Genomic DNA, 10,567 nt, shown 5'->3' with positions numbered 1-10,567 from the left:
TTTTAATTTTAAAGAGTAAAAACAATAAATGAATTTTTTCAGCAAGAAAAAATGCATTCTCTGGTTGCAGTAAGCACTGGAAGAAGGTGATGGGTCCATCTGACCCAGGGACCCTTTTAATTTCCATACAGGAAGTGCGCTAATTACACGCAGAAAAATGGAACATCAGTCTGGCCATCTGGGTGTGTGGACTGAATATATTTGAGAGTTAAATCTGGGCAGACTTCTAGATGCCTTAATCAACTATCTCTAAAAGTTTTTTTAAAAAGTTAAAATCCATTATCTCAGAGCGTCGACTTGATCATCTCGTACAATCAGATAGTAAAATTGATTATCTTGGAAAATTGACTTAAACATGACAGATCCGAATTTATCATCAGAAAGGGGGAACTGATCATTATAGATGGTCGTTTAAATCTTCTGGGATAGTCGACAGCATTATCTCAGATAATCAATTTGATCATCTGGGATTGGCGACTCTATTATCATAGATAAGTGCCTTGATCATCTTAGATAGGTGACCACCTATCTCTCCACCATTATCTATATCTTATACACGTCACTTTCAACACATCTTCGAAATGTCTGGAAGCAGTTTAAACCCTTTTTAAACGCGTAAATTCAGTAAACAGCAAATATGAAGCTGAAAGACTCAATTAAATTTGCTCAACCTGAAAATGGTCTCGGCCTTGTAATTTTCATGCTCATAATTGACGCGCAAATATTGGCCCTCCGCGATAGGTCAGCTGCTCCTCTGCAACCGGGCATCTACTTCTTCGCGACTGATCATCCACTCCCCCATGACGGGTTATCTGCTCCTAAGCAACCAGTCATCTACTCCTCTGCGACAGATCTGCTCCTAGCGACCGGTGATCTCCATCTGCTCCTCTGCGACGGGTCATCTACTCCCCCATGACGGATGAGCTACTCCTCCGCAACTGGCAAGCTACTCCCTTGCGACGGGTCAGCTACTCCTCCACAACAGGTCATCTGCTACTCCACAACCAGTCAGCTGCTCCTCTGCAACTAGTCATCTACTCCCCCATGATGGGTCATCTACGTATAGTCGCAATAAGTGAAAACAAGATGATCGTATTGACTATCCTGGAAGGATACCTTAATTATCCTGATAGTGAGCCTGGTCTTATAACAATCAAACTGGTCAAAAAATTAGAGTCTCTCTAATTCGAAAAAATTATGAAATTCCATTCCCACGATCTAAATAACCGGACTGATCCAAAAAATAATTTTAATTATTCAGTTGTTTAGAAAATAAAATGAAAGTAGAAAATATTTTTTACTTTTCAGGATATGGAAGTATAGCGCCAAGATCAACATGGGCTAAAGTGGCGACCATGGGATATGCCAGTTTAGGAATCCCTTTAACTTTGGTGTACTTATCCAGTGCAGGAGGTTTACTCTCTCGTTGCGCTCGAGGCGTTTTTACTCGAGCTCTTTGCTGCTGTCTATGTTCAAACTGTGGATACTGTTGCTACGATGAAAGGAGAATGCAGGTAAAAAAATGTTATGTATATTTTAACATTTTTTATCAGATTAAAATTTTCGTTTGCAATTGTCTTGAATGCAAATATCGTTACTTTTACCTGATCGGGTTTTTTTTATATTTGTTTTTCTATTTTATGAATTAAATATTGCAATATGTAAAATGTAATATATAAAAGGTAATATGAAAAATGTAAAATGTAATGTATTATTTAGTATATAAAAAAGTATTATCTTACATTTCATGGAAGAAATTATCAATTTAGAAATTAGTTTTTTAAACACATTTTTAGAAAATGTTCTCGGGAAAGTCAGCTTGACAACGAAAACACTCAATTTGATTATCAGATTGAATTATTGAAAATAGCCTGATTACAAATGAAAATTCAAAATAAGTCATATGATTCTTAAGTGTTTTATCAATAAGAAAATTTTTCAGATTTATTGAATACTTAAATTATAATAGATATAAAATATAATTTTTTGTCACCTAAAAGTATTTGTATATAGATCCTACTTATTCCACACTCAAAAAAATTATGAACAATTTAATATTACTAAATTGGAACATCTGACCCTGGCGATTTTACAGAAATTGTTGGGCCTGAAATATAATGTTATCCCAGAAAAAATATTGAAAAATTATTTTTTATTTTTCCCAAAAATAAATGGTGTTAATGAAGTTAGGAATATTTGATTATTTAGGTGAATTAAAAAAAAATTAAGAAAATTTTATTTCAAAAGTCATATCTTAAGGAAAAAATGGCATTATTAAAATTTATTTGCGACAGATGATAGTGCATTCTACACTTTTTTAAATCCCCTGCAAAAAATTAAAAAAATTTTAAATTACGAAAATGGTGTGAATTAAAATAGATTAAAAACTGAATTTTCTCAAAAATTCCAACATTGATTTTTCTTTTGATTTTTTCGTCAGTGTAGTAGGAAGATATATCGTGAGTTTCGCCCTCGCTAACTTATTCTTTCGAATAGAGAAACTTATTTTTCATAGTATAAAATGAATTTTTTTAAATATAAGTTTTGACATTCTTTCCTAAAATTATTTAAATTCACGAAGTTTGTCGTTTATTTTTTTTCCATTTTACAATAATATTCTAAACTTTGTCATAATAATAATAATAAAACTTTTCCGAAAAAACCTGATTATATAAATGATTATATAAATTTGAAAATCAGAAGAAAACTCACGAAAATGTCTCATTGACAGAATCGAAATATACCGAAATCAAGAAATTAAAAATTACTAAAGTTTCAAATTCACGAGAAAAAAAATTATGTTTAATATTTGTATGTCTATGTTTTTATTTTGAAATTAAATTTTAATTGAAATCTATGCAATATGCAGTATCGACTATATAAGATAAAAAAAGTATTTGAACAAAAATGAAAAATATTAAATTTAAGTATTTTTTACATTTGAAATTTTCGGAAATTTTGTTAATTGAAAATTTCGGAATTGTCTCATCAGTTAGAGTTGAAAAATTCGAATTTTGAACATCCTGGTTTCAAAGTTTCAGGATATTTTTAGCTTGGTAACTATATTTTATATATTTTTTAACATTCTGAATTTTTATTTTCCGGCAAAATGATGTCATTCCGTATAATTGTTACCTCTTTGATACATAAAACTATCAATGTTTACAAAAAACAATTGGCATTTTAACAATGTTTTTTTATATGATAAACGAATAATTTGTTTTATTCAAGAAAAAAATCGATGTTAACCTTTTTCAGAAAAATCGCTGTCTACTATTTTCAAAAAATGTTGGCCACTTTAATCGTTTTCATGAAATTTGCAGTTTCTTCATAGAATCCAGTATATTGTTCTGCAAATTGTGCAAAAGAAAATTAAATTATTTCAGTTTTTTCTCATAAGACAACCTTTTCAAGAAAATGGTAATGTTTGGAGGGAGGGTGGGATTTTTTAAATAAAAAGAACATTACATTTAGAAACTGATAGACTGACTTTTATTTAAAGAAATAACTTTTTTTTTTAAATTCTAAATCCATTATTTTTTTAATGAAACTAAAACAACATGTTTATGAGACTCAGGTGGTCAACTTGTAAGCTCATAAAAATAACTAAGTCGTGAACATAATTAAAATAATTCTTAATAAAGGAAATTTGAAAAACATTAAAATTTAAAAATATGGCGACGATTTTTTTTAAATGTAAATTTGTGATGTTTTCAAAATTCTACACTTATATTTTTTATCAATTTTGTTTTTGGCTATACCATTTTTGCGATCAGGAGAGTATATTTCAAAAAATCAAATTCCCGCATTTTTCTCAAAAATAACAAAAAATACAAGAAAATGTGAGATAAAAGTTTGTGCATCTAGAAAGGTTCAATAAGAAATACAACTTTCTCTTTTATGATATCTTATATAAAAAAGGGTTTATGTTTAAGAAGGTAGAGTTTTCCAGAAAATCTTCTTATCATATTTTCAAAATTTAAAGATGAAAATTCGAATAATTTCACTTTATATTTTTTTTTTTCAAATCGGAAAAATATGTATTCCATAATTTCCTCACACTGCTTTGATTATTGCTTGATATAGCAGGATCCAATCTTAGTCTTAAAATATTTCTTTTAAATGATTCACTTTTTTTTAAACTAGTTTTATCAATATAAACAGAAATTCGATTCACATTTTGTTTGCTTAGAATTAAAAATAGTGCAAAATTACAACATCTCACAGAATAATGTCAAATATTTTATTAAATTATATCTTAAGCTTTGAGAATTTAAAATGAGGTATTAAGAATTTAATTAGAAAAAAGTAACCCCAAGGTAACGCGTTACATTTTTTAGTAAGGGTAACGTAAACGCATTGCTTTTCATTTACAAGGTGTCAAAACAAAGTTTCTGCAATAAAAAAATGTGTCCATCAAAAAGTTATGAACTTGTATTCATGTCTCAGATCTTTATTAACAACTCGAGTTTTCCACGAACAGTTCCTAAAAATTTTATATTTAAGCATAAAAATAAAATTTTTAATTTTGCGATTTAAATTTATAAAATTTATAAATCCACAACTCTGAAGATTCGAACCTTCCAAAAATGCTGATTCGTCACTACACGATCGTGTGTACTACCCACGTGCAGGCGACCCACGTGCAGGTTATCCTAGTTCCCAGTTCCTAGAGATTCTATTTTTCGGTTCTTAGAGAATTTATTTTTCAGTTCCTAAAGATCCTAGTTCCCAATTCCTAATGATCCTGGTCCCTAGTTCAAAGAAAACCTAGTTCTCATATCCCAGAGATCCCAGTTCTAAGTTTCTGGCGAACCTAGTACTCAGTTCCTAGCGAATCTAGTTTCCAGTTACTAGAGAGCCTAGTTCCCAGATTCTAGAAATCCTATTTGTCAGTTCCTAGCAATTCTAGTCCCCAGTTCCTAGCGAATCTAGTTTTAAGTTCCTGGAGACCCTAGTGCCCAGTTCCTAAATAACCTAGCTCCGTTACCTAGTTCCTAGTTCCTAGGGAACCTGGTCCCCAGTTCCTCGCGAACCGAATTTCTAGTTCCTAGAAATCCTAGTTCCCAGTTCCTAGAGATCGTAGATCACAGATCTTAGAGAGCCTAGTTCCCGGATCCTAACGAACCTACTTTCCAGTTACTAGAAATCCTAGTTTTCATTTCCTAGCGGCCCTAGTTCCCATTTCCTAGCGAATTTAGTTTGCAGAACCTAAAAATCCTAGTTCCCAGATCCTAGAAGTGATAGTTCCCTTGCGTAGCGAACCTAATTTCCAGTTCCTAAAGATCCTAGTTCACAGTTCCTAGAGAGCCTAGTTCTCAGTTCTCAGATTGATCAGGCCAGCTAGTAAATTCTCCGAGATTTCTTCCCAATCATTCGTAATAGTTTTATTACTATTTATAAAAAACATCATAGACCATTTTTTAGACCATCATTATTTGATACATTTCTCTTTTAAACGAGGATACGACAACGAGGATGATAGCTCGAATTTTCTACGACCAGCGCCTTATACTTTAAGACTTGAATATAAAAAGAAAATTTTTAGTTTTGCAAATCAAATTTATAGAATTTATAAATTCGCAACTCTAAATATTTTAACCCGTAAAGTTCCTAAAAATCCTAGTTCTCAGATACTAGAGATGCTAGTTCCTAATTCATAGCAAACCTAATTTATAGTTGCTTAAAAATCCTAGGTCCCAGATTTTAGAAATCCTAGATCGCAGTTCCTAGAGACCCTGGTTCCCAGTTCCTAGGAATCCTAGCTTCCAGACCTTAGAGATTCTAATTCCTAGTTCCCAGGAAGCCTGGTTCCCAGTTCCTAAAAATCCTAGCTCCGAGATCTTAGAGATCCTATTTCTCAGTTCCTATCAAACACATAGTTTCCAGTTTCTAGAAATCCTAGTTCCCAGATTCTATAAATGCTAGTTCCCAATTCCAGCAAACATAATTCCCAGTTCCTACAAATCCTAGTTTCCAGATCTCAGATACCCTGGTTCCCAATTCCTAGCAGACATAGTGTCCAGCTCCTACAATTCCTAGTTCCTAGATCCTAGAGATGCCAGTTCCCAGTTTCTAGCAAACCTAATTTCCAGTTTCTAGACTGCCCAGTTCCTAGATATCCTAGTTCCCAATTCCAGGAGAGCCCAATTTCCAGTTCGTAGATTTATCAGGCTATCTTGTGTATTCTCTGCGAATTTTTTTCCAATCATTCGTAATATTTTTTTATTTCTGTGATAAATATATTGACAAGTGAATACTTTATTTCGAATAGCTCGAATTCTCTACAAACAGTTCCTAAATCTACCGGCCTAATTATAAAAAGAGCGTTTTTATTTTAGCGATTTATATTTATATAATTTTTAAATTCGCAACTATAAGGATTTGCACCCTCAATGAATGCTGGCTCGCCAAACACAATCAGTGTACCGGCCACGTGCAAGCGATCCTAGTTCCCAGTTCCTATAAACCCTAGTTCCCAGTACCCAAGAATCCTAGTCCCTAGTTCCTAGCGAACTTAGTTTCGAGTTCCTAGAGATCCTAATTTCCAGTTCCTAGAAAGCCTAGTTTTCAAGAGATCCTAGTTCTTAGTTCCTAGAATTCCTAGTTACCAGTGCCTACAAATAATAGTTCACAGTTCCTAGAAAACCTAGTTCCCAATTCCCGAATACCCTCGTTCACAGTTCCTAGAGATCCTCGTTCTGAGTTCCAAGCATTCCTAATTCCCAAATCCTGGAGATCTTCGTTCTCAGTTTCTAGCGAACCTACATTCCAGTTCCTAAAGATCCTAGTTCACACTTCCTTAATATCCAAAATCACGATCCCTAAAAAGTTTTTGAGTTCTCTGACAATTTTTTCCCAATGTTTTTAAATTTTTTAACGGAAAAAAGTGATCAACCATTTCTCCCTTATCAATATCAGATACATTTTTCGTGTATTCTAGGCCCTAACTACTCGACTGTGACTTTTTTGCAAACAAATTTTTTCAGTCAATTGAAGTTTAATGTAATTTTTTTCAACTACTATTGGCTAAAGCCTTCAATTTTTGCAGGAAAAGGAAAGGCGAATGAAAAAGAAAAGACAACAGGAGGAACTAGCTCAGCAACAACAACAGATCCAACTGCAAGAGCCATTTTATGTCCGGGCGAATGCCTCAACCTTTCCTAGTGTGGAGATTAAGGCTAGTCCCAAGGATGAGATTTCGAGTCTGGGGTCAGGTGACAGACCCAATGTTACAATTCTTGCACCAATCAGCATTTGTCTTGGTGCGATGCTATGCTATATAATAGCCGGGGCCTTCACTATCCACAAACTGGAAGGCTGGACATTAGTGGGTGAGTTCAATTATTTTCTCTATTAATTAGGGGTCATCCCTAAAGCTTTTTTACAAATTTTAGGATAATTTTAACCCCCTGACCCCTTTCGAAAGTAACGTAGCAATTTATTCGATATTTACTCCCGATATAAGAACCCCCGGTTTATGATATACCTTTAACTGATTGACGTTGTGGTTTCGTGATGAGAAGAGCGGCGGGAACGAAAGAGGGAATGCGCGTTAGTTGCATCAGATTGCGTCATGCGTCCAAATCCAACAAAAATGGTTCATGTGGCCCTACCAGTTTACGTTTGGATTCCCCCTATTTAGAATCGAGGCCAAAGCAAGCCATGCGTGAAACCGGTCTTATATCGGGAATTAAGTGTTCATGAATTTCACGTTTATTCTGAGTGTTTTTGGCATTCATAGAGTTGGTCTCTAGTGAGTAGAATTTTTACCACAAAGAAAACTTTTAAAAAATAGTTGAATTTTCTACAAAATAATTACATTTTTAACAAAGTAGTTGAATTTTTAACCGAGTATAGTTCAGTTCTCTAAAAAAAAAGATGAATTCTCCAGAAAATATTTAATATTTTGTATTTCAATTAAACAAGTTTTTAATTTTAAATGAAAAAGACAGAAAGATGAATTTTCAAAAATGAAAGATGACTTTTCTACCAGAAGGGACACATTTTTAATCCAAAGGACGAATTTTCAACAAAAGACTTACATTTTCAAGCCAAAAAGATGATTTAGTAAAATAATTGAATATCAAACCTACAAAGATTAATTTTTAAGGGAAGTGTAATTTCTAACCACGACAGAATAATTTCGAACCAAATAGTTGAATTTTTAACTAAAAAATATAAGCTTTAACCAAAAATAGAAGATTAATTTTTTATTAAAAAGACGAATTTTCATTCTATTAATTCATCCGTTTGGTTGAAATTTTACTTTTTTTGTTTAAAAATTGGTTTTTTGTTGTTTCAATTCAACTTTTATTATTACAATTTGTATATTTTTTATTCGAATTTCATCTTTTTGTTGAAAATTTAACTATTTTGTTGATAATTTGTTTTTTATGAGATTAAAAGTAATTGTTCAGACTAAAAATGTAACTATCCCAGTTTTTGTTGAAAATTGACATTTTTTATTTAAAAATGTAAATATTTGGTTGAAAAATTTGTTAATTTTGTAAAATAATTCGTCTTTTTTGGTAGAAAATTAAATTTTTATATAAAAATTCAACTAAAATAAATAGTTGACATCTCAACTATTTAGTTCAAAATTAAGCTTTTTAATTTATCTCTTTAATTAAAAATTAAACCATTTGCTTAAAAGTTTTTTTTTTCTTTGAATACAAATTTTGTAATTAGAAATTGAAATATGTTTTGTTTGAAATATCAAATTTTTCGTTAAGAATTCACCTTTTGTTTGAAAATTTAACTATTTTGGGGAAATTTGTTCTTCATTCTATTAAAAATAATCTTTCAAACTGAAAGTTTAACTAACCTAGTTCTTGATTAAAATTGACATTTTTTAGTTCAAAATTCAACTACTTGGTTGAAAATTTAATTTATTTTGTTAAAAATTTATCGTTTTTGATAAAAGATTCGTGTATTTTTCTTTAATTTTTTCTTTTTTTTTAGAAAATTAATCTTTTTTATGATAATTCAACTAAATTAATTAGTCGAAGACCTAACTATTTAGTTCACAATTCATTTCTTTAAATCATATGTTTATTCAACAATTCAACTATTTTTTCAAAAATTCGTTGTTTTTTTCGAATTCAACTTTTAATAATACAAATTAAAATATTTTCTGATTGAAATATAAATTATTACACTTTTCGTTGGGAATTCATCTTTCAGTTGAAAATTGAACTATTTGAGTGAAAATTTGTTTTCCCTTGGATTAAAAATAATCGTTTAAACGGAAAACTTAAATATTCCAATTTTTATTGAAAATTCACGTTTTAAGTTAAAAATTCAACTATATGGTTTAAAAGTTCTTTTTTTTTGTCAAAAGTTAGTCTTTTTATGTATAACTTATTTATTCGATTATGATTCGATGGTAATAATACAAGTATACTATATGTGACGTAGGATGAAAAAACTAGCACTAAAATTATTTCTTAAAAAAAATATCCTACTCCTTCTTCACTCCATTGGCAATCGAACCACAAAACTTCTGATTTCCAGTCAGGTACTTTTCCAATTAAGCTGTTAGAAGGATCAGAATAAGATATTTTAATTCAAGAAAATAACGCTCATTTTTAGCTAGGTTTTAATGGTACAAGTATTTATTTTAAAATAAATCTCTTATATCATCAGCGAATGGTACTTTACCGACAGTAGATAATCCTCCAAATCATAAAGGCAGAAAATCCACAATATCGATCAAGTTAAGAATCTTCAATAACAGAAAATGCTTAACGTCTTAATCAGACTAGACGGAAAATAATATTTTCAAATTAAAATTAAAATTATTTCTTGAAAAAAAAGATCCTACTCCTTCTTTATTCCATTGGGAATCGAACCACAAAACTTCAGTAGTTTTTGTGGTTTAAAGAACTTTAGGGTCAGAATTGCTTATAAAATGCAATAATTAGCACTTGATAATCTGAAAAAATCTCAAGATATATGAAAAACTAGTTGAATCGCAATTTTTTCAGAATTGTGAAGAATTGCAAATAATTATTAGGAATTTAAAGTCCGTATTAAAACCCCTGATTAAATATTAATTAATTAAACTAATCAGAGATGGAAGAGAGAATGGGAGGAAATTAGAGAAGCATATAATTGGATGATTATTGAGCAGCGATCTTATGTAAAATTGCTAATTATGTTTACGTAACTAAGCACGTCTTTACATCGTTAGACAGGCTCACCTCTCTTCCAGGAAATTCATCCTCTTTTAACTGAGAAGTGTTGCTTCAGGGCATAATTATTCATAATGAATATTCAAAGAGAATACAATGCAAATATTGCTCGAAATTTTGGGATAAGTCTATTGATAATATTATTAGAGTGAAAGCGACCCGAAAAGGTAATTCGTTATATATTTTTTTGCTTGTCGGCTATACAATCGAAAAATTAATACATAAAACCTTAGTTCATTAAATTTTAAAGAAAATTCTAAGAATGAATTCTGTCAGCAGATTTCATACAAATCCATAAAAATTTTTATCCAAAAAGAAAAATTCTCAACGAATATAATCCTAAATATGCAAAAACTAATTGAAAATATTAT

The 10,567-nt window shown here is 30.9% G+C and overlaps 1 pseudogene; it reads left to right on the top strand.

The window, feature by feature from the left end:
- Window positions 1-1,355: 1,355 nt before the first annotated feature.
- LOC117180120 overlaps window positions 1,356-10,567 on the top strand; it is a 13,806-nt pseudogene continuing 4,594 nt past the window's right edge.

This window comes from Belonocnema kinseyi, chromosome 9 (assembly GCF_010883055.1).
Source record: "Belonocnema kinseyi isolate 2016_QV_RU_SX_M_011 chromosome 9, B_treatae_v1, whole genome shotgun sequence".
NCBI classification, from domain to species: Eukaryota; Metazoa; Arthropoda; class Insecta; order Hymenoptera; family Cynipidae; genus Belonocnema; species Belonocnema kinseyi.
This window is presented reverse-complemented; position numbering and strand designations above follow the sequence as displayed.